The sequence below is a fragment of the Chelonia mydas genome, chromosome 1 (genome assembly GCF_015237465.2).
Source record: "Chelonia mydas isolate rCheMyd1 chromosome 1, rCheMyd1.pri.v2, whole genome shotgun sequence".
Classification (NCBI taxonomy): Eukaryota; Metazoa; Chordata; order Testudines; family Cheloniidae; genus Chelonia; species Chelonia mydas.
This window is the reverse complement of record NC_057849.1, coordinates 92,002,593-92,027,380: the sequence shown is the minus strand read 5'-3', so window position 1 is coordinate 92,027,380 and position 24,788 is coordinate 92,002,593. Positions and strand designations below refer to the sequence as shown.

The window sequence follows — 24,788 nt, the reverse complement described above, 5'->3', positions numbered from 1 at the left end:
TAAGGTCATTAGGAACTACACACTGCTCCAAAAAAGAGCTGCAATGGGTTGATCTCTTGAGGGATCCGGAGTCCGGAGAAGGAATATCGTTTCCCAGAGGCGGTCCTAGGTCAAGACGGCCTTACTGGTTAAGAGCCCTGGACACAGAAGATGGATGGACTCACGTGGGGAAGACAGATTAGTATGAACTCTTCCCCCAAACCTGCCATTTAGGACACTAAATGTTAGCTAGCAAGCTAGATCCCGGATGGGACACTGTTCACTATATATAAGCAATCTTTAAACTTACTGATAGCCCATAGGGGAAATTGAGGCAGGGACAGATCCCCACACCAGGCTGCCAAGGGATGTGGGGGCAATATCAAGCATCCTTCTGTAGCAGGGAAGTGTATAAAATAGAGTGACCTTGTGAAGGCCAGATGGCATTTCAACGCAATACAAAATGGACAGTTTAACACAGACTAGGAGACACAAAACAGAGCTCAAACTGATACAGACATATCCTTCTGTTACATCCAGAATTCACCAAATATTTTCATGAATAAACTAATGGCTGTCTAAGTACTTGTAACAGCTAATGTGACCCCCAGAATGACTGCAGAATAGAATCCCTAAGCTAAATTCTCTGGCCAACAGAAAATGTAATCCATTGTGTTTATTTGCAATTCATTTAATATACGAGCTGACCAGCTCTATAGCCACTCCTTCTCTACTTTTAGGCCTTGTGTTCCTCAGTAAGGACTCTGTACCTGGATCACCTCAATAGTCATTTTCCAAGGTAAAAATATGGGGGCAGTTGCATTAGCAGTTAGGGAAAAGGCCCTTTCCTGATTTAAGATATGAAATAGTGTAGCAATTAATTTGAAACACACATAATAGACACTTGAAAAAGAACTGAACTCTTACTACCCTTCTCTTCTGCTTTCTTTAATCCTGCAGAATTTTTTGAAAACTATACTTTAAAGATCATAGTGGAAGACACACATAAGGATTTGTTTAGACACAGCCTATAGTTATTAAATAGAGCACAAACTCATAGCATCTGAAAATGTTAAGGTCCAATTTTTAGAAGAGGCAATTTATTATAGTCAAAGAGTTAGCTAATTTGAAAACAAAATCTGAAAACAGTAACTTACTTCTACTTTTAACTACAAAGCTGAATACAACCTTAACTATACAGTGATTACCAACCCTCTATATTAATGTATTTTGTTAATGATTATTTTTAGAGCCTGTATTTGACAATGGGATTGAAAGCCTACTGTATATTCAACAGCTGCAGTCTGCATTTGCAACATTTAGACAGTTCATTGTAATTTTTTCCCAATTTTCCAACTAGCACCCGCTGATACAGATGCTGTATCCAATACCTTGAAAGGTGGTGTTGGTTGCTTTTGAGATGCATCCTTGCCCCACCACGTGATGTTTGAAAATGCAAAACAAGGCACACACCACAGCTCCTTAACAACATTCATTGTTGAGATGAGGAAACTGCATCATACTTGAAGTGCTGTAGTGCAAATACAAAAACTTACTTTGTAGTCATAAAAGCACTCTCATTGCCCCAGATCCAAGTACAATAGAATATAAAGAAACCTATTAGGAAGTTGGTGACTAAAATCAATTAATATGTTGCTTAATTTGTTGCCTACAGCGGCTATATCAGCAGCAATGTCAGTTAATGTTTTTCCTCCCCGTGCTGCCACAATGACAAAATACTGTCAGAGGGCATTCCTTGCGTTTCATTAGCTTTCATGACAATGGCAGTGATGCCGGATTCCTGCATTAAATACAATAGCTTTTTCTGCCTCTCCTTTTTGCGAAAAACCTTAATCTTCGCTTGATAAGACACGCAAAAACACGCATAAAAAGCATAGGATGTAATCAATATAATTTTCATTCTGCTTTGGAAGGCATTCTCACTCCACCTTCAGCATTCCAGACTCATTTGTCCAGCATTCAACTCCTGTCAAAATAGAGTTGGAACAACATATTTGTTAGGTATACAAGGTTATATTTTAGGTAGCGAAGAGCGCAAAGAATAAGTAAGATCACCATCATCATTCCCATAACCGCATTGGTCACTGAGGCACCACTACTGATGATGAATCAAACCCAATTGTCCTCCACCCCGATGATTGTGTGTCGGTGCTTGAGTCTCCGAAGTCCATTCCAGTTCACTCTTCTGTGGTCAATACATCTCTTTTTCTGTCTACCTCTCCTCTTCTCCTGTACTGTCCCTTGGAAAATGATCTTGGATAGGCCAGATCTTGTTACATGGCCTTACCACTTCAGCTTGCGCATCTTCACAGTCATCAGGAGGTCTTCATATGACCCAGCGCATTGGGTGAGGATGTTACAGACCTTTTCCATTAGTGATGTGGTCGAAATAGGAGATGCCCAGGATTTTACGGAAGTATTTTATCTCTACTATCTCTATTTTCCGTTCAAGTTCTGCCATAAGGGTCCATGTCTCACATGCATACAGAAAAATGGAGAAGACCCGTGCATGCAGCAGTTTCAGATTGGATTCCAGGGATATGTTCTTATTCCTCCAAATTGTTGTTTGCGCAGTTCTTGCCAGAATTTCTGCCTTGGATCCTTCATCAGTGATGACTGCCCCCAAATACTTGAACTATTTCACTGTCTCCTGCTCTTGTCCACTGACAGTGATGTGTGACCTGATCCTGTCATGTTTGTTTGTCATCAACTTGATTTTCTTTGCACTGATTTCCATGCCGTATTTTGTGGAGGTTCCATCCAATTGTTTCACAAGGTTGGCAAGTTCATCTTTGTTGCCAGCCAGGCCGTCAATTTCATCAGCGAACCAAAGGTTTGAGATTTTTCGCCCCCCAATACTGATTGTGCATATATATCTTCTAGGGCATCAGTCATTATGCACTCCAAGCAGATGTTGAACAGTGTGGGCGAAAGAAGGCAGCCTTGCCTGACTCCAACAGTGGTGCAAAAACCACTGTTTATTGTGCCATTGACAAGAACTGCACTGCTGGCCTTGGCATACAGTTGCTTAATGATAAGAATAAGCTTATGACCAACACTGTACTTCATGGTTGCCCAGAGCTTTGTGCCATACTCCATCAAACATCTTCTTGAAGTCAACAAAGACATGGTAGATGTCCTGCTGGTGTTGTAAGTACTTCTCACACAGAACATGAACGTTGAAAATCTGTTCTGTGGTACTTCTTCCAGCATGAAAGCCAGCCTGTTCTTCGGCGAGGATATTCTCCCTTTGTGACTTCGATCTGTTCAATATGACTTCCAACATCACTTTGCTGGGATGGCTTATGGTCCGGTAATTTTGACACAACTTCAGGTTGCGTCTCTTTGGCAGAATGATTAGTGACTGTGTCCACGTGGAGGGCCACTCACCTGTCTGCCAGATCTTGTTGCAGACCTTTGTGAGTACATCTATTACTATTTCTCCTCCAAATTTCATCAGCTGGGCTGGGATGTTGGCAATACCTGTAGCCTTTGTTCTTGAGTGATTTGACAGCTGTCTCCACTTCTTCATGCAGTATTGGAAAGTCATCCTCCCCTGTTGAATCTGGGCTGTCTAGGACACTAGGATCTCCATTTGTCTGGTGGTTGTATAGACTAGAGTAGTAGTTTGTCCATCTATTGATGAAGTCACCATAGGCACAGTTAATTTCTAACATTCTATGAAAATAGTGCTCCTTTCTGTTGCTTCACATATTAATCAGATATCTTGAGAGCCATGTACTTTGGCCAGACAGCTGATGTAAATGTCCAGAAAGGAGAGGTTACCTACCTGTAACTGAAGGTTTTTCAGGATGTGTGGTCCCTATCTATATTACACTGAGGTTTATGCCCATGCACCTGGAGCCAGAGCTTTTGAAAGTAGTATCGTTCAGCTGTCTGTGATGCACCCTTGTAGTGCCTTGTGATTTTTGCCTGAAGCGATAAAGGGCAGTACTGTAACATCCCACCGTTGAGTAAACTGAGGCTTTGTCAAAAACCAGGGTTCTAATCGGGCAAAGCTCATAGCTAGAAAGTTGTTACAATAAGCATTAATGTCCAATCAGGCAGCCCACAGGTTATTGTTTTAGGGTAATATCCTGTCTACTCTTCTTCATAACTCCATCCTTGAGATATTCTCTCTTCAGTTCTGTCTGCTGTTCCCAAATAAAGGCAAACACTACTGTTCTTTGGTGTGATCTATGCTGGCAATAATGACCGGCCCTGGGGAATTATGGACTATTTGCTGTATATTTAACACAATAACCTTCTCTTCAGTGGGACAGTCTCTTTAGAAGTTACCCCAAAGCATCTGCTTACAGTAACAGTGCTGTACACAAGCAGTAGATGTTTCAGGAATCCCAGAATGCACTTGTACAGCTACAATTCTATTAGGTGTCCTGTGTGGATATTTGCCAAAACTACTATAATGTTTCTGCTGTATGGCCATTGTTACAACCTGGGCTGGTACTACACTGTCCAGACACCAGTCTCTTCTACTTGGACCCAAATCACTGAGTTCCAAATATTTTTAAATCCACTGGCTCTGGTAGAGTCTAGTCACTGTTTCTAGCTTTGGGTCTCTAGGGCACATTCCTGGACAAAGATACCTTGTCTAAATCATTCCTTGCTGGTTTCTAATTTAACCCCTTCAGAGATAACGTAAGAACATAAGAATGACCATACTGGGTCAGACCAAAGGTCTATCCAGCCCAGTATCCTGTCTACCAATCGTGGCCAATGCCAGGTGCCCCAGAGGGAGTGAACCTAACAGGTAATGATCAATGATCTCTCTCCTGTCATCCACCTCCAACCCACTGACAAACAGAGGCTAGGGACACCATTCCTTACCCATCCTGGCTAATAGCCATTAATGGACTTAGCCTCCATGAATTCATCCAGTTCTATTTTGACAGGAAATCAAGGAACAGTCTTTGTAAATGAATTTCTTAACCACAGTCACTTTACTTGTTGAGATATTTGGAAAAACAACAAGAGTCCTGTGATACACCCTCCCCTAGACTGATCTCACTTTTTCTGCATGTCAGCATTTCAGACAAGGCAGAGTCCCTCCAACCCCTCTCTCTCCTGCAGCACCTGCTTACATGTGGCAATGGTCTTCCCCTGTGCTCTCAGAGAAGCACCCCCTCTTCAACAGTCTCTTCCTTTAGCCCTGTGCCAAGCTTGAACAGCTGCAGATCCACCAACCTTGCTGATGCCTACATGTAGGAAAAAATGTTGTACCCTGGGGCTGGGTCAACAGTTGAGAGACAATAATGCTGACTCCAGATTGCTCTGTGATGACCCTTCAATGAAGCAGCAAGCACTTTTCCCAGACAGGGGAATTATTTGTAATGGAAAAAAATCTTGCTCTGGGAAATGTTAAACACATGTTCAGCTCATAACACAAGATTGAAGACCTAATTTATTTGTTTTCAGAATAGAGCAGTGGACTTAAGTGGCCATATGATAGGCGAGACCACCTTAGGGAGGAACGAAGGGTGTAGGTGTAGGTGGAGCTGAACCTTACCTTTATGAAACACTGTGTACCGAGGTTTGGAGGTCAGGGCCTGGAGCGCCGAGACCCTTCTAGTGGATGTGATCCCCACAAGAAAGGCTACTTTTCATGAGATGTGGGACCAAGAGCATGTAGCAAGCAGCTCAAATAAAGGTCCTCTCAGCTTGGCCAGAACCAAGTTCAGGTCCCACTGAGGGACCAGGGGGCCTAACATAAGGAAAGAGGCAATCCAAGCCCTGAAGGAATCGACCAATCAGGCGTGAGAAAATACTCTGTGGCCCTGTACTGGTGGGTGGAAGGCCAATATGGCTGCCAGATGCACTTTGACAGATGAAGGCGCTAGGCCTTGAGTTCTGAGATGAAGAAGTAGGTCTTCTGCAGTTTCCACGATATGCTATGCATCCGATGAAGTGAGCTGTAGCTCACGAAAGCTCATGCTCAAATAAACTGGTTAGTCTCTAAGGTGCCACAAGTACTCCTTTTCTTTTTTTGAGATGAAGGAGGTAATCCAGAATAAGATGGATTGGGGTAGCCACTGGTGAGACGCCCCGATCAGTGTCCCACCAGGAAAACTGAGATCATTTTGCCAGGTAGGCCTGACGTGTGGAGGGCTTCCTGCTCTCCAGGAGGACACACTAGACGCCCTCCGAGCATGTCCTCTCCTCCTGGCCTAACCATTGAGCAATCACGCTGTGAGGTGGAGTGCTGCTAGGTTGGGGGTGGAGGAGGTGACCTTGGTCCTGAGAGAGAAGGTCCGGGTGGGTTGGCAGCAGCCATCGGGGGGTGACTGACAGGCTCATGAGAGTCCTGTACCAGTGCTATCTAGGCCACGCCGAGGTGATCAGAAGGATGCGAGCCCTGTCCATCTTGATCTTGTCCAGGACCTTGCTGATCAGCGGAATCAGGGGGAAAGGCATACAAAAGCTGACCTGACCAGGACAGAAGAAAGATGTCAGAAATGACACCCTCCAGGTGTCCCTTGGAGCAGAACCGAGGGCACTGGCGGTTCTGTCTGGTCGCAAAGAGGTCCACTTGGGGAGTGCCCCATGTTTGGAAAATCCTGTGCACCACCTCAAGGTGCAGCGATCATTCATGTTGAGAGGAGAAGTCCCGACTCAGCCAATATGCCTAAGAGTTTCAGACACCCCATAAGTGATGGTATCATGTTGATATCAAGTTGATATCATGGGGTATACAAAAGTCCCACAGCCTGAGGGCTTCCTGGCAGAGGGCTGAGGAGCGAGCCCCGCCTTGGCTGTTGATGGAGAAAATTGAGGCTGTGTTGTCCGTGAGAACACTCACTATTCTGCCTGCAAGGCACGAGCGAAAGGCCACGCAGCCCAGACAGACCGCCCTAAGCTCCTTGACATTTATGTGCAGGGCTAGTTCCGGTGCGGACCACAGACCTTGGGTCTGGAGATCTACATGGGCTCCCCACCCATGTCCGACACATAGGACACCAACTCTACAGTCGGGGGGTGGCTCCTGAATGGGACCGCTTGGAGCATGTTCCCTGGGGTGGACCACCAACAGAGGGAGGGTAGCATGGGTTTGGGCACAGTGAGGACTTTGTCCAGCCTGTCCCTGGACTGGGAGAACATGGAGGCCAATCAGAGCTGAAGGGGCTGCACCCTGCTCTGGCGTGACGAACCACATTCGTGCATGCCGACATATGACCCAGGAGTTGGAGGCAAACCCTGGCGGTCATCACGGGAAACCTCGTAACCACCTCAATGAGCTCCCTCAAGATTTCAAGCCTGTCTGGTGGGAGGGAGGCTCTGGCTGGTGTCGCGTCCAGAATTGTGCCAATGAACTCTATTTGTTGCACCAGTACCAACGTCGATTTGGTGCTGTTTACCAGCAGTCCCAGTGTGGCGCACGTGGACAGAAGCATTACGTGGTCCTGTACCTGTGATCTAGTGCTGCCTTTGACTAGCCAGTCGTTGGGGCGGGGTCCAGATTTTTCCCTACCTCAACGTCTGAGGTAGGCTGCTATCACAGACATATACTTTGTGAAAACTCTGGATACCACTGAGAAGCCAAACGGAAGGACAGTGAACTGGTAGTGTTTCTGTCCTACCATGAAGCGGAAGAAACATCTGTGGCCCTCGAATATGTGAATGTGGAAGTATGCGTCCTGGAGATCGAAGGCAGCATACTAGTCTTTTGGATCCAGGAAGGGGATGATGGAGGCTAGAGAAACCACACGAAACTTGAGTTTTACTATGTACTGGTTCAGGCCTCGTAGGTCTAGGATGCGCCTGAGCCCCCGTTTTGCATTTGGGATGAGGAAATAGCAGGAGTAGTATCCCTTGTATTGGAACTCTGCAGGCACCACCTCCACTGCTCCTAAGTAAAGGAGCCACCTCACCTCTTGCTCTAGTAAGTTCTCGTGAGAAAGGTTCCTGAAGAGGGACGGGGAGGGAGAGTGGGGTAGAGAGAAACTGGAGGGTATAGCCCCAAGAGATGGTGCTGAGGACCCATTGGTCCAAGATCAGTAGCAACCACTCTGGGAGGAAAGAACATATACGGTTGGAGAAGGTAGGTCGGGTGGATTCCTGGTACAAACTGGTAAGTCACTCCTGGTTGTCCCATCAAATCTGGTGCTTACCAGCTTGCTTGCCTTTGGAGAGCCCAGGCTGGGATGCAGGCTGCCTGCTGCTATGGGCGTTTCTTATAGTCCCTTGATTTTTTATAAGGGGGCTCATATCTGCAGTGGGTGGCCTGGCTGCAGGCCTGCTGTGGCTTGAACTTGGTCCTGGCCAAGGCCAGGATATAGAGACCAAGAGTCTTTAATGTCATGCGAGAGTCCTTACGACTGTGTAACGTCATGTGTTTGTTCCGCGAACAGGGCCTTGCCATCGAAGGGGAGGTCCTGCAAGGAGCTCTGTGCCTTGCTGTACAACCCGGACAGCAGGAGCCACGATGCCCTTCTCATGGACACCACCAAGGCCATAGTTCTTGCAGCCATATCTGCAGTGTCCAAGGCTGCCTGAAGAGCTGCTCTGGCAGCAGCTGTGCCCTCCTCTACCAGGGCCTTATACTCCTATCACTCTCCTGGAGAGATTCTGCAAACTTTAGCATTGAGCCCCACAAATAAAAGTGATATCTGCCCAGCAGGGCTTGATGGTTTGCCACCCTCAGTTGGAAGCCCGAGGAGGCTATACTGAACAAGTATAGCCTCCTCGAGTCCTTATTCTTAGGGATAGGAGTGGGTTGGCCCTGACGCTCCTTATAGCTGACCCCCTTGACCACTAGGGAGTTGGGGGCGGGGTGGGTAGATATTCATGCCCCTTGGAGGGCACAAAATACTTTCATTTGGCGTACTTAGAGATGGGGGGCAAGGAAGCTGGGGGTCTGCCACAGGTCATTTGAGATCTTCACCACCCCTTCGTGGAGGGGAAGAGCCACCCTGGCCGGCACTGTAGCCAAGAGGACATCAAAGAGGGAGTCCGAAGGCTCCTCCACGTCCTAAGCCTGTAGGTTGAGGCCACCCTTTTCAAAAGCTCTTGGGGGGCTTGTGTGTCCTCCTGAGGGACAGGAGGAGGAGGTGCTGTGATTGCCTCATCAGGGGATGATGAGGATGGGGGCGTGGTACTCTTGTGTCCCCACTGGGGCCACAGATCCCAACACTTGGCTCCCTTCTGAGTGCGGGGGCTGGGGAGGAGCACTCTGCTGACCCCTACCTGGGGGGCTGAGAGAGGGAGGCAGACAATCTTTCCGAGACTCCAGCCACTGAGCAAGCTTCCACCAGGGGCTGCGTCAGGGCCCATGGGACCCACTGGGACAAGGACACTGGCCAGGGAGCCTGGTGCCACTGCACCTGCTGTGGCACTGTTGGACCAGGCTGCCCCGCCAGACTCACCTGGCTCACCGACTGTCAACTCCAAAGAGAGACCAGGCTGGCATACGATCAACCGCTATCCCTGGATGGGGACAAGAGATGGCTTTGCAAGCGGTGCTGAGCTCAAGACCGTGATCCCAGTGTGGAGGAGTGGGAGTACCGTCTGTAATGGCTGCTCTGCGAACGGCTGTGTCGGGCAGATCCACAACAGCCGGTTGCTGGCAATCTACGCCTGTGGCTGCGGGAGCAGTGCTGTGTCAGGGACCTTGACCGGGACGGAGAGCGTGAGTGGTGTCTATGTCGGTACCGCGAAGGGCTATGATGAGTTCTCTGAGTCAACAATCTCCGGTGCCTTCTGTCCCAGTCTTGGCAGACCACAAGGCCTGTGCTCCCTTGAGATGGAGCGGTGCCTGGATCCCCTGCTGCTCGGCACCCAGCCAGACAACGTGGTGGGGATCGACGGGGACTGGTGCGGGCTGCGAGTGGGATGGTCACTGTGCAGAGAACGGTGTCAGGAACCTTCCCTCGACTGTGAGCAGTACCGTCCGGGCGGCGACCCTGGCGGTCCAAGCACCAGCTTGCCTCTGGACCAGGGAGCTGCTGGGGTTGGTGCAACCAGTACCAGCAGAGACTTTATGTCTCAAGCCGCCCGCAGGAGCGGACCTGTATGTGACCACCAGCGTCCAGGGAGGCTGGCTTGGAGTGGGCTGGGCTACTCCGTTCAACTTGAGTCGGAGGCTGCAAGGTCGATGGGGATTGAGAGCTGCCCAATGCGGGTATAGTCTCGCCCCAGTGCCTTGACTGAGAAGACCTCTTCTTCGTCTTTTTAGAGTGTCTCATGGATGGGGAGCAGTGCCAGCTGATGGAAAGCACCGCCAGGTCGCTGAACACCAATGCCGTGGTGCTCAGTGTAGACTTGGAGCAGCGCAGCAGTGTTGGGGTCAGGGCTGACTCCACCAATATGGCTCGGAGCTGTATGTCCCGCTCCTTCTTGGTCAGAGGCTTAAAAGTGCTGCAAATTTTGCAGCGGTCTCAGACTCATAGGTATTAAGGTCAGAAGGGACCATTATGATCATCTAGCCTTACCTCCTGCACAATGTAGGCCATGGAGTGAATCTCACCCACCCACTACTACAATAAACTTCTCACCTATGTTTGAGCTACTGAAGTCCTCACATCATGGTTTAAAGACTTCAAGGTGCAGAGAATTCTCCAGCAAGTGACCCATGCCCCAAGCTGCAGAGGAAGGCGAGGGTCGCTGAGGTGGGTTTCCCCCAGACAGAATATACAGTCAGTGCACAGATCACTTACAGGCATAGGCAGTTTATAAGTTTTGTACGACTTAAAGCCCAGAGCATGCCTCGACCCGGGCTAACTTTTCTATACTAACTATACTACTTTGGGTATTTTTGTTTTTTTTAAACTACCGGTACTAATTAACTACAAACTAAACAACAGTCCAAACAGGGAAAGCTACAGCAGAGAGCTGGAGCACAGCAGTTCCGAAGCACCTTCATTGGTGGCAAGAAGGAACTGAGAGTGTGGGGAGTGCGCAGTGCTCCTTAGAACGCACCATGACAGCGCCACTCCATGGGTCGCAAGGGGTGCTCCCCTATGGGTACTGTTGGGGAAAAATTTCCGGCACTGGTGCATGTGGCGAGAACGCACCATGACAGCGCCACTCCATGGGTCGCAAGGGGTGCTCCCCTATGGGTACTGTTGGGGAAAAATTTCTGGCACTGGTGCATGTGGCGAGAACGCACACCTTTTGTGGAATGGACATGAGAAATCACTCAAAGAACAATAATGCAAATCTCACTCTTTCCCTCCTCCACAATTTTTATCTGATTCTGGAAAAAAGGTACAATTTTAACAGGCTTTTATGAATTTCAATGGTGTACTCTTCTAGAAGCGCACAACACTTTTTCTGTCTCATATACAGGTCCTTCGACCAGACTTAGAGAAACACAGTAGGTTTACATGCACTCCTGTGGGTAAACACGTTTTAGACCTTAGTTAGGGTAAAATATGAAGTTGAAGGGAAAGAGTCCCGGTCCTTAGTGAATCCCAACAGAGATTAATTTGCCAGTTGACAGTCAATGTTAGAGAGTATGATTGTTCAAATTAGTTAGACTGAGCTGAAAAATATTCAGATTAATAATTCTGTATTGGGGGAAAAAAAAGAACATAGGAACAGTAAGTACCTGCAGGAAGGAAAATACGTTCTGTAGTTTAAATGATAAAATAGTTTTAGCGAGAAGGGTACAAAATTCCTCACCTATGGTAAGTGGTATTCTACTCTAAAAATAGGAATAAGAGTATTCAAAGTACCCGAGAGCTTTAGTGACAAGTATTACTTTTTATTCCCGAGAAGCAAACATATCTCTAGGAAATGATTATTGTTGGGCTTGTACCTATTACAACTACTGGATCAAATTCTACCCTCTTTTTCATTTGTGTAACCCCACAGAAGAGGTTCCTCAGGTGCAGATTAGAGCACAACTTTGCTTGGGGGTGGGTATTTTTTTTTTTTTTTATTAGTCCTCATACTCTGCTTAATTTTCAGATACCAGGTTGCATTTTTCAGATCTGATAGCTAAAGGGAAAAAAAAAAAATAGGTAGTCAGCTTTTTAGTTGTAAATTTAGCAATGTGTCTTTATTGTAACTTCTCAGATTTGAGTTGAATTTAAAAAAAAAATTGGGGGGGAGGGAAGGATGGGAGAAGAGTTAAATGTTACCACTAAGCAGGACTCTAGTTTCTCCTCTTCCCATTTTTCCAACTAAAATGGATCCCAGCAACATAAGGCTAACAAAAGAGCTGTATGGTAGGCAGCTTCCTTACAAAAAAAGTCCATTTACTAAATTGTTTTTACCCAGTAAGCCAATTCTGCATTTTATTGAAGAGCAAGCTGCAATTCTGAGATAACAGAACAAAAGTGAACGTAACCGCAAAATATTTACACACAAAGTATGAACTCACATTAACACATACAAAGACTAGTAAAAGCAAACTGGAATTAAAGTAATTAGGGAAATGAAATCTAAAATCAGCAATTGCAATGTAGAATGAAATTTTTGAAACATCCTATTTTAGTTAGAGATTCAGTTCAAAGGGCAGTTTCCTTTTTATGTATCATGATCTGATATAGTGTATCTAATATTTGTGTTAAATTAATCACATTACAGAAAATTCAAGAATATTGATTACAAAAAAATCCCCAATAACTATTTTTAAAGCGAAGTATTTGCTTCAGAATCTGCATCTTCACCTAGCATATGGTGGAAAATGCACGGAGCCTTGTATCTTCCCACAAGAACCTACAAAACTACTGTGCAACTACTTCTACGTTTAATGTTAAACACTGTTGAAGAGCTTTGCTGGGTCAAGGCCCTAAAGAGGTTACTGTTGGAGTAGGAAAAACCAAACCAAAAAAGCCCCACCCAAAACACAGATTTGGGGTAAAGGGAAGTGTGATTAAGTTTCATAAACAATGCTTTTTAAATTTAGTTTAGTTCAAATTTATTTTTTGTAATCAACGTACAGATAATGTTAAGGGTGAGGAACAGAAGAGTAATCTGCACTCATTTCTTTCTAAATGTAAACTTTGGATCTTTTAACTTTATGCATACTTTAGATAGTTTAAGTTGCCATTACCAACAGAAGACTCAGCCCAGCTTTTTGGTGGGACAGCTTTTAAAGTATTAAACTCCACAGTCCCACTTGCAGAGTTGTTGCATTCTTGAACTTTTCAGTAAGATATGAAAAACTGCCTTGAATCAAGGAAAGATAGATTGAGAGGTACTTGTAATTTATGGCTATATAACTGGATAGAAAGTTGTTACTTAAATTCACTCCCTCATGTTAATGCCCCAAACCATTCCAACAACCACCTTTAGAAAGGTTTACTGTAACATATAATCGGTGGGGCTAGTAGCACTGCCTCCTGAGGCTGCTCAATGCTTGCCATTACATGACTGTTTAGTTGCTTATAACATTGCCAAACTAACCCTGAACTGAAGTTTACCATGTCAGGTGTCTGCCTCAGGCTGATTAATTTATGGTGAAAGAGAGGGAAATGTTCAGTCAAAATGGCTCAGCCACTTCAGAGAATTAGGTTAGGGGAAAATGTGTCATTTTGCTCTTTTTGGGGGGATGGGGGGCAAATCTTTTCTTTGAGAAGCTCTAGTTTCCCCATTATTTGGCACAGGATCTTGCAATCTCTGTGCAAGGAATAGCCTGTGTGTCATGGATTTACCTTTTGGTGTTCCTTAGAAAGCCTGCCCAAATTATAAGACAGGTAGAGGGACGTCCCTACTGGGGGCTTCAGCCCCGCAGGTGACAGCAAGCCAGTGCTCAGGGCTTCAGCAGCCACCGAAAAAAGAGGGTGCTCAGCACCCACAAGCCACCAGTAGGTGTATCAGTGCTTCTTATGCCTCTTATACAGGTGGCACCAGTGAGTGCGAATGGTGCTGTGTTGCCGCACCGGGTTTCTGTGCCAGGGAATGCTGGTGCTGAAGGACTCTATGCATAGAGTCCTTCCGCAGTGCTGTCTCTTTTCTAATGGAAGCTGGCGTGCTCCACATGGAGGTGCTAGGTGCTGAGTCCTGCTGGCCTGAGGCCAGAAGACTGCCTCTATGAGTTGTTTGAGCCTGAAGTCCCTTTCCTTTTTAGTTCTCAGACAGAACGGTTTGCAGATTTTGCACTGATCTGTTAGATGTCTCCCCCCCAGGCACTTTAGGCACCAGGCGTGAGGATTGCCCTTTGGCATGGGCTTGTGGCACGTCCTGCACAGTTTAAAACCTAGGAATCAAGGCATACCCCAAATGCTGGGGGGAGGGAGAAACTGGGGGAACCCCCCCCCCCCAAGTCTAACTAACTACTAACTACAACAACTAATAAAAACTATTTACCGGTTGAAGAAACTACGATCACTAGAGGAAACACTTGCTGAAGCAAGAGACACACTTGGCTCCAACAACTGTCACTGGCAGTACGAAAGAACTGAAGAGGCGTGACTCCAGGGGACACCTAAGGTGACACGATGGATACCACTAGGGGAAAAACCTACTGTGCATGCGGCATGCACATGCCTACTTGGAATCAACATCAGCAAGCACTCAAAGAACTAACCTGTCTTAGAATTTCCTTAGTGCTTGAAGTAGCTGCATTAAGAACTGTTGGACAGCTCTTGACAAAAGTGTATTTACTCAGGGAAAAAACTGTACCCACTACAGGATGACCAGAGAACCCACTGCACAAATGTAAAGAGCAATGGTGCTAGTCTATCGGGGAAACCATCAGCAACAGAACAATTCTAATGTTAGCAGAGCCAATTACTGAAACTGGAAATGACAACTCTATAATTCTCCGAACACCACAAGCACTGAGTCCCGTACTTCTCTTAACTTCTTGGTGGGACTGATGGGTGCCTATCTAGAACCTTGTACCCAATGAACCATAGAATCTGTTCTTTCAGTTGATGGTTTAACAAAGGAAATAGTTCAAAGAATGCTGGTTTATGTTGCTTCATTAAGAAACAGATTGTTATGTGTTAGGAGAGTCAATATGTGATGGTAAGGACCATATTCAACATAGACATCTAGTCATTTCAAACATAGGTGCCAACTCCATGGGTGCACCAGGGCTCAAGCACAAAAAAAAAAAAAAAAAAAAGGGTGCTCAGCACTCAAGCCACTAGGACCGGGACTTTTGTAGCTAGCACTGCAAGGTATTTACATGCCAAATGTGCTAAATAGTCATATGCCCCTTCTTGCTTCAGTCACCATTCCAGAGGACATGCTTCCATGAGGATGACACTCATTAAAAAAAATGCATTAATTAAATTTGTGACCGAACCCCTTGGGGGGGAGAACTGTATGGCTCCTGTTCTGTTTTACCCGCATTTCATGTTATAGCAGTCACAGATGATGACCTAGTACATGTGCATTTTAAGAACACTTTCACAGATTTGACAAAACACAAAGATACCAATGTGAAATTTCTAAAGATAGCTACAGCACTCAACCCAAGGTTTAAGAATCTGAAGTGCCTTCCAAAATTTAAGAGGGACGAGGTGCGGAGCATGCTTTCAGAAGTCATAAAGAGCAACCCTCTGATGCAGAAACTACAGAACCCAACCCCCCCAAAAAGAAAATCAATCTTCTGCTGATGGTATCTGACTCAGATGATGAAAATGAACATGTATTAGTCCACACTGCCTTGGATTGTTATCGAGCAGAACCTGTCCTCTGGAATGGTGGTTGGAGTATGAAGGGACATATGAATCTTTAGCGTATCTGGCATATAAATATCTTGCAATGCCAGCTACATCAGTGGCATATGAATGCCTGTTCTCACTTGCAGGTAACATTGTGAACAAGAAGCAGGCAGCATTATCTCTTGGAAATGTAAACAAACTTGTTTGGCTTAACAAATAGGACTGAGTGGACTTGTAGGCTCTAAAATTTTAGATTGTTTTATTTTTGAATGCAGTTATTTTTTGTACATAAAGAGACTGCACTACAGTACTTCTATTAGGTGAACTGAAAAATACTACTTTTGCTTTTTAACGTGTAAATATTGGTAATAAAAATAAAGTGAGCACCGTACACTTTGTATTGTAATAGAAATCGATATATTTGAAAATGCAGAAAACATTAAAATATTTAAATGGTAATCTGTTATTAACAGTATGATTAATCACAAATAATTTTTTTAATCTCTCGACAGCCCAACAGATATTATGGAACTTGTTCCTGTGACATGCTCATAGCCTGCAACATGCTGAGCACCCTGAATGACAATTATCTTTTGATTTCTGTTCCCTATCATGGTTCCACTGGTTTGGTTCTTATAGTCCAGTATTGGCAGTAGCAAGTACCAGATGCTTTAGCAGAAGGACTTAAAACTCGGCCTGCAATGCAGTCTCATTTTGCACAAAGATCTAAATTCTTTTTAAAAGCTGAGAGCCATCAAGGCTAAAGACACCAAGTGTGAGGTAACCGTGAGCAACGTGATGTTTCAGCCTGACACTCAAAGGTGCAGAAACACTCCAACCCCATCTTTCATCCCATTGCACTATTGATTCTGATGCCTAGAGAACAGTGAGGTCAGTATTGACTATGACATTGTTCATCATCTTATTGAGGCAACAGGATAAGGTATTTGGAGACAAGCTCACTACAAGAAATTGGAAATTCCTGCAGTGAAGAAGTTGAGGAAGATGAAGGAAGAAACAAGTGGTAAGGTTGTCCAGTAATAGCCATATTATAGCCTTCATCTTTGTTCAGGCATCCCATTGACATTGCCTAAGTGCTGTGCTCTCACCCAAATCCTTGAAAAATTTAGGAGCAGACAATATAGTACTATATATGACTACTATGCATTATTGCTTACGCAGATGTCACATTGTGTGACTGGTGTCAGATATACATTAAGCTATGGCCTGAATCCAGTTTAAAGTACTACGTAACAAAAGTTCTGGAACTATGAGCAATCTATTCTGAATCCACCAGAAACAATAAAATGACTTGGGGGGGAGGGGAGGAAGCAACTTCCATTTTTGAACAGGAACCTCAGAACTGAAGCGTTATTCTCATATCTGAAAAGTATATATTAAATATATTACAAGAGTTCTAAAAAGAAAGCACAAACTAGCAAGCCATTCTGAACAGTTGGACCTTTATGAAAAACAAGTTAGAGAGTATTTCTTTATTTTGAGGCAGGAAGACGACTTCAATAGTAAGAGGCACAGAAAGGACTTCTGAGATGTTGTATAGAGGAAGTTTCTATAGCATTAACTGCCTATGCAGGTTGCACTTTCTTACTCATGAGCCTGCTACCTACCAATCATATCTACTTACCCTTTTGAAAGTTGCTTTGGTACTTTTTTATGGCTGATAGCACTGCAAAGCCACAGCTACAGAACTGAGCTGGATTTTCAGATTCACACAGTGTTAGTGAGAACCAACTGCAAAATCTTTCTAGCATACTTTCAGATGATAGTTTGAGTTTGCAAGGTAGTTTCCAAAGCTGGTAGTTAAGTAAGTTAAGTACCAGTGTTTTTGTAGCAAATTAGCAATATTCTTTTTTGTAAAAAAGAATCAAGTTTGTGCCCTATGTTGCATGCATAGCAGCCAGAGGACAAGTCCTCCCATGAACTTATTGCATCAATAGAAGCACCTTATGCTGTGTTTTGGTATGTCTCCAAGATGTCAATTTATTTAAAAAACAAAACCGATAGTTTTCTGGGCCTTTGAACCTCTGCTCTGAAAGCACTGAGGACCAATTCAGCTGGTCTGATTTTGGGCGTCAGCTGAACAGAACCCACCTCCTGCTTCAGACCCCAACCTTCCCTCACCACAAGCAGACAGAAGTTCTTGGGTACGAGGCCCTCTGGTGGGCTGCGACCAGGTTTCAGGGGGGTCCACCAAGCAGGGCCAGCACTAGACTCACTGAGGCCTAGGGCAGAAAGCCGAAGCCCCACCTCGAGCCCCACTACATCGGCCTGAAGCCGAAGTCTGAGCAGCTTAGCTATGTGGGAATGCCTGTGGCATGCGCTCCAGACAACTGCCCTGCTTGCTATCCCCTAATGCCAGCCTGGTTTTTTATGTGCAGAAACAGTTGTGGCACAGGTGGGCTGCGAAATTTTTATAGCATGTTAAGGGCATTAGGCAGGATTACAACTGACGACTTAATCTTACATTGTTGTATGCAGCATAGTTATAGCCATGTTGGTTCCAGGATATTAGTGAGATAAGATGTGTGAGGTACTATCTTTTACTGCACCAACTTGTGTGGGTGAGAGAAGTTTGAGCCACACAGAGCTTGAATGCTTGTCCATCTCACCAACACAAAGTGGTCCAATAAAAGATATTACCTCACACACCTTGTCTACTTAATTGTTTTTCTGACCAAACATTTCTGAGACTGCAAAATGTGTCTTGAAAAACAAAGGAGTTATTTCATTTGGTGTTAGTTGGAAATCTAATCTTTTAAAATTGCCTACAAATTACAGGCAGTCCTGCATCTGACAATGAATCAAATATTGTCATTGTACAGCAACCATGCAAACCTTTTAGCATGTATCAGTAGGCATAATAATACTATTGATTATTAACACATTTAAGAAGAACATGAATGAAATTACAATATCTGACGTAGATGTAAATTGTATAATTAAACAGAACTCAAATTCAAAATGTATTGGAAATAAAATTATATTAGACAATTAAGACAAACTGCGCTGTGACTAAGGGCACAATTTGCCCATGTGTTTAAGAGAACACATATGCTATAATCATATTTTCTCCATAATTTGAATTATGGCTCACAAATATGTTTTATGCTTTACTGCAAAAAAAGCAAATGAATTGGTTCTAATTTCCACACCAGTTACATGAACAGTCTATTTTGGGATCATCAGTTAGAACTAGTAATCTCTGGTTTAAGGGAGGGACAACGTTTATCAAGGTAAAGTGGCTGCTTCCTGAATCACAAAATATTGTTGTCTTGTCTACTTATCTAAACTAAAAAGAAAAGGAGTACTTGTGGCACCTTAGAGACTAACCAATTTATTTGAGCATAAGCTTTCGTGAGCTACAGCTCACTTCATCGAATGCATCCAATGAAATGAGCTGTAGCTCAAGAAAGCTTATGCTCAAATAAATTGGTTAGTCTCTAAGGTGCCACAAGTACGCCTTTTCTTTTTGCGAATACAGACTAACACAGCTGCTACTCTGAAACCTATCTAAACTACTAATTCTTGAATTACAATTCTACACACTTCAGAAAACATAAGAATAGCAGAGCATTTCCTTTTACCCCAACAAATTAAGGGTCAGGTGCTCCCCAACAAATTCTACATGCACTAACAGGTAACAATTTAAGACTCCACAGGTACAAGTTTTGCTCCTTTAGATACTAATTGTAGTCACACTTCAGACTCAAAAACAGAACACATTTTTGCAAGTTACACATGGGCATTTTAAATGACCCTACTGAGTTACATATAAACATTCCCTGCAATATTTCTGCCCAGTTCAAACTACCTAATTTCCAACATAACTAAAGAATTTGCGAAGTTTTTTATGTGCCAAAGAAGTTCCAGTTTTTGGGGGTTTCTTTTAATTCAGCCTACAACAGTTAGATATTTAATTCGTAAATTGTGTAAGGAGATAGGAGGTTGATAGCAATGTTAATTATGAAGATGGTAGGAAAAACACACTACATTGAGTTTCAAAGTGTATTATAGCTGTAGTAATACTACATTTAACACTATCCAAGATATTCATATTTGAGTATGTCATTTTCTAGGCTTGATGGGTGCATGAAGGTTTTTTTATTTATCTTTTGATAAGAGGAGGGATTGGTAGTGCGTGAAAATGTAAATTGTTATTTTTGATCAAAGGTAAAGTGAAAAAAGCCACTTCCTACAGATTCTTGACCTCAACAGAACAACCAGGATCTAAAATTTCAAATTGAAATAGCCATACATGACAAGTATTTACACTGGAACACAAATTGGCTTTATTCTTGTAGCTTTAAGCCTTTGATAATACTGTTTTAAAGCTGTTTCTTTAAAAAAAAACATTAGTAACAAACTTGGAGCAATGGTAGGATGGACTGCACAACCAGGACTGTGTGAAGTTTAGGGAAACATGCAATGGGTCAATCTATTGAGAGACTTACCTACCTTAGAGATAATATGTCTATTTCAATTAGCAAGTTACCATATACTTTTTCACCCAATCATCTTCCTTAGATAGAATTCAAAAGGATAAAGCATTTAATTATAATGGTATTTTAGATGGCCTAGGTATGCTGCACTTTTGTTATTCTTTTACATATGAAAGGTACTGTATTAATGGTTTACTTAGTATTTATGTGACCGAAACACAATCACAGAACTGGGATACGACACACAAATGCAAGGTTATAGAAAGGTGTATAATACATGACATTTGTTGTATGATCAAACAAAAAATTCCAGAGTATGACTGAAGGACAGATTTAGCCTTTCAGATTTAAACTTGTCATTCTGGAACCTTTGACAGATTTTTGCATGGAATTTTAAGTTAGAATTACATATTCATTCTATTGCCAATTTAGAAAAGAGGTTTTTAAGGACTTAAAAATAATTTTAGAAGTGAACTAAAAACCTGTCGTAAGACAAAATGCAGACTTCTTTATGCAATTTTAGTGTCAGCTACAGACTCAGGCTAGGCTAAGTAAAGTTTGCATGAAAGATCTTTGACAACTAAAAGCTTTTTGACCCATTTCCCTTTAGCATGGCTACTGAGGATTAACTGTAAGCAAATACTCAATACAACAGGAGGAACCCACAAAAGAAAAATGAGACTCTGTTATTGAACATTAATTTAGTAAACATACACAAAGAATTTACAAATACAGAAATGTCTGTGGCATATGATGTCCAGCCATACATTAGTTTACATGGAACAGTTCAGAAAATAAGTTATTAGGTATTTGGATTTTCTGGAAAAATGCAGTATCACTTCCTAAAATAATCAAACTACTGAAGATGTTGCAGCCTCTGTCCCCACCAACCTCAACAGGCCGGGACAAGTGCAATACTACAGACACACACAGCATTGCAACTGATCCCAACCTGTGTAGAAAGGGGTACAACTTTCCTCACTTATTCACTGACTTGTCACTGCCACAGTCAGTTTTGCATGGATTTGCACAGCAGAGTATCATACAGCTGGATGCAAACCTGCAAAACTAACCAGAGAACAGTGTTCAACAAAACAAAAAAGTTAGTCTGATAGGAAGGCATGCTGAAGTTGTAGTTCTACAGCTAGCAGTACTTTAAGTGCTCATAATGCAGTAGATTACTGAACACTACCTGCACTATAAGCACTTTAGTACTACAGAAGCTGTCATATTTACTAAACCGAAGGAACTGCTATGAAAGCAAGACCACCAAAATACATAAGCAGTAAATAAAATTCGCTTTCTTGATGTAGACAGTAACAGGCCACCATCAGTTTTGCATAGATTTGCACAACTACATTCTTCTTGTAGTGCAACTATGCAAAACTAACAGAGGACTGCAGAGCAGACAGCTACTGGAACATCTACATTCTTAATCAGCCTGATTGACTGGATGAAGATATAACTTCTTATGCCAGAAGGAGCACTTAGGGCAGTAGATGCTAATCTACTTCACTATCTGCACTAGATGCACCTTAGAACAAAAAGCACTTAATACCACATGGTACCTTGCAAATTACTGCAGTTCTGCAAGATCTCCCGTGGCACTTGTCAATATAATGCTACAAGTGCCTTCACTGCAGTAGGTTCTTATATCACTACCTGCACTGTAAGCACTTTGACATTACCCTGACATGACCAGATGTTCAGTAGCTCCCCAAGAGAAGTTGTCTAATTTGCACCTGCTGAAAGAGGAGAACAAAATGAATGCTTTGATCAGATTCTGAATAATTGTCATACGTAATAAGACAGTGCCAACTAGCCTAAAAGCAATTGAATTAGTCTTCAGCATAGTACAAAAAGAGAAATCAATCCAAACTACAGACCAACAAGTGGGTTAAAAAACAAACAAGGAGGGGGGGGGGGGAGGAGAGGGATGATGGCAGGGTATAAGCAATATCAATACATTTTTGCTCTTCTCCAAACTCAACCACCAGTTTTATCAATTCCATCAAATGTATACAAAGAACTTAAAAAAACATTATGAAGTTCCGTCTAATTTTTAAATGTTTAAATTTACAGGAGAAAATTAAATGTTTGCCTGCAATCATAAACAGAACAAATTTAGTAATTCAGTGGATGTCTCTGCTATAACTGTACTCCGAAACAGTAAATACAGCAAATATGCAAAGCACAAGAAGTTACAATGTACTATCTGACATTCAATTCAAAGGAATTGATTTCCTAGTGGTTTTAAATCTTGACTTTGAGATTAGCCAACAGACAGTAATCAGCATTACACCTGAGAATTATCTATTATATGGCCAGAGCTACTAATAAAAATAAAAACTAAATATCCACTATAATCTGTTAACAGTACAGTACTAGAGACTGCTCAAACACAGCCATGTCTCAACTGGTAATCATTCCTGAAGTAGTAAGATCAGATTTTAAAAGACTATTCCAATTCAATAAAAGTGGTACTCAACTATTTAAAGTCAGAAAGTATGCTACATCATAATTAAGTCACAATACAGTCTTCATATCAGTATGAATACTCATCACCTATCAAATTAATATCTGTAGGCTACTTTGTTCTTGAAGTTGTGCATGGAAACTAAAATTTAATAGTTCTATTACTTGTTCAACTGAAGAACACTGAAGTAGCATCAGTTAAAAATTGAAGAGGGATTATTGGAGTAGCCTCAGGTTGGCTGATTTACTTTGTCATTAGACAAGTAACAAGCAGCAGAGTAACAGGTGAAAAACATCACAATAAATAGTTCTTATGTAATCTGGAGGCAGTACAGTAAATAAAAAACCCAAAGCTTTGAAATTAAGCTAATTTTCTTCCTTTTATCAGACAATGGACTCCAAACACTACCATCTGAATTGTAATGTCTTGTAAATCCATCTTCTGGCTCATGGTGTAATTTATTATACTCTTAAACGAAGTGAGACTAGTCACAAACATTTCAAAGATATTACAAACTACAGGTAGCATGCAATTTCACAACTTACCCCTTTTAACTAAAAATGTTGCAGCAGAACTTGCATGGATCAATCAACAGCCAAAGCCTTTCAGTGTTGCCTGCCCTGATACTGCAAAGATATGAACATCAAAATGCGTTTGCTTTTCGTGGAAATTGTAAACAAAGCCACAAAACTTAAGCGATTAATGCTTTCCTGCCCATCTCTACCAGGATAAAGAGATAATAAGCATTCTCTTTTTAAAATTCATCTGCGGTTTGATCCTGTGCCATCGAGCCCAGTATATGACCGCCCCGGCTGTTCCCAATGTGTTTAAATGCAAAAGGGGGCTCTTGTCCGGCTCCCACCGCCGGAGACATCGGGTAAGGCTGCATCAAGCTGACCACCACCGTTCTGGCCTTTCCACGCGGGGCAATGGCGGTGGGGAAGCACGCGCAGCCCCGGGGTGTCTCTGCAGATCCCGGGGTCCAGGGCAGATGCGCCCGGCTGGCGCGGAGCCCCAGCGCCATGTGCTGCAGTCCCCCGGGCCGGGCCCGCACCCCGCAGCACGTGCTCGGCGAACACAGGGCGGGCCGTACCCCGCGTGGGCGCCAGGGGCCGCTGTCGGCGGCCGCGGGGAGGTCACAGCTCGGCTACGGCAGGACGCCCCCGCCTGCTCCAGGCCCGGCCTACCCACACGGCCCGGGTGCCCGCTCTCTGGGGCCGCGCGGGGGGGAGTGGGAAGGACGGAGAGGGCGGGGGACAGAGGGCGATGGAGCCCGCGGCTCGTGGGGCCGCCGCTGCCCGACACGCGGCTCGGGGCCTAGCAGGGAACAATCGGCCCCAGCACGCAGCCGCCGCCGCCATGTCCCCCGCCCGCCTCCCCTCCCTTCCCGGCAACATGGCGCCGCCGAGGCCCCGCAGCTGCCGCCGATTTCGTAATTAACCGAGCGAGCGGCTGGAACGGCTGCAGCGCGGGGCTCCCGGAGCCCGCGTCCCACCCGGGCAGGAGGGGGCCGGTCGCCCCCGCCCCCTCCCCCCCGCGGCCGCCTGGGGAGCAGAGCCCGCCGCCCCCGCCCCTCCTGCGAACAAAAGCCCATGCGGAGGGGCCCGGCCCGGAGGCGCTCGGAGCCCGCCGCGCTGCCTGCTGCCCGGGAGCGCCCAGCGCGCCCAACCCGCGGCCTCCCCAGCTCGGCCCGCTGTCCCGGCGCGGCGTGGGCGGCGAGCAGGGCCGCGGCGGCCCCTGCCCCACGTGCTGCTTTGTTCCCCGGCCGCCCGCTCTCCCCCGCGCCCGCCGGGCCGCAGCGCAAACTTTCCCGGCCAGGCCTCCGCGGCTGGATCCCGGCCCGCTCGGGGCTGCGCGGGCGGCGGCGGCGGGGAGCTGGGGGAGGCGCGGCAGCCGAGCGCGGCGCACTCGCTTTTCAAATCTCCCTCATCCCGGCCCCTCCCGCCCCGTGCGAGAGCTCGGGCGGCGCCGCGGCTGCCATGCGCCCTGCTGCCCCCCCCGGCGCCGCGCACAACAGGTTCCCCGTCAGCGCCAGGCGCGCCACTCACCCGTCAACGGCCGCCACCATCTTCCCCCTCCCCCGGGCTCGGCGCCCCGCTCCGCTCGCGGGGCGTCCCGCCACCCCCACCCCCAGCGCGGGACGCAGCCGAGGGGCGGGGGAGGGGGGTGAAGCGGCGCGAAGGCAGGTCCGCCGCTGGCGGCCGGGCTCGCGGACCATGTGGGTGAATGAAGGGCGGCGGCTCCCGCCTCAACGTAAATATCCACAAGCCCCGC

General features: G+C 45.1%; 1 long non-coding RNA gene across 1 annotated transcript; it reads right to left on the bottom strand.

Moving 5' to 3' along the window:
• Window positions 1-19,864: 19,864 nt before the first annotated feature.
• On the bottom strand, window positions 19,865-24,730 carry LOC119565838. The gene is made up of 3 exons (XR_005224861.2): window positions 24,563-24,730; window positions 23,060-23,140; window positions 19,865-21,783 (listed from the first exon to the last, which is right to left on the bottom strand). It is a non-coding gene; the product is annotated as an uncharacterized LOC119565838 (long non-coding RNA).
• Window positions 24,731-24,788: the final 58 nt, after the last annotated feature.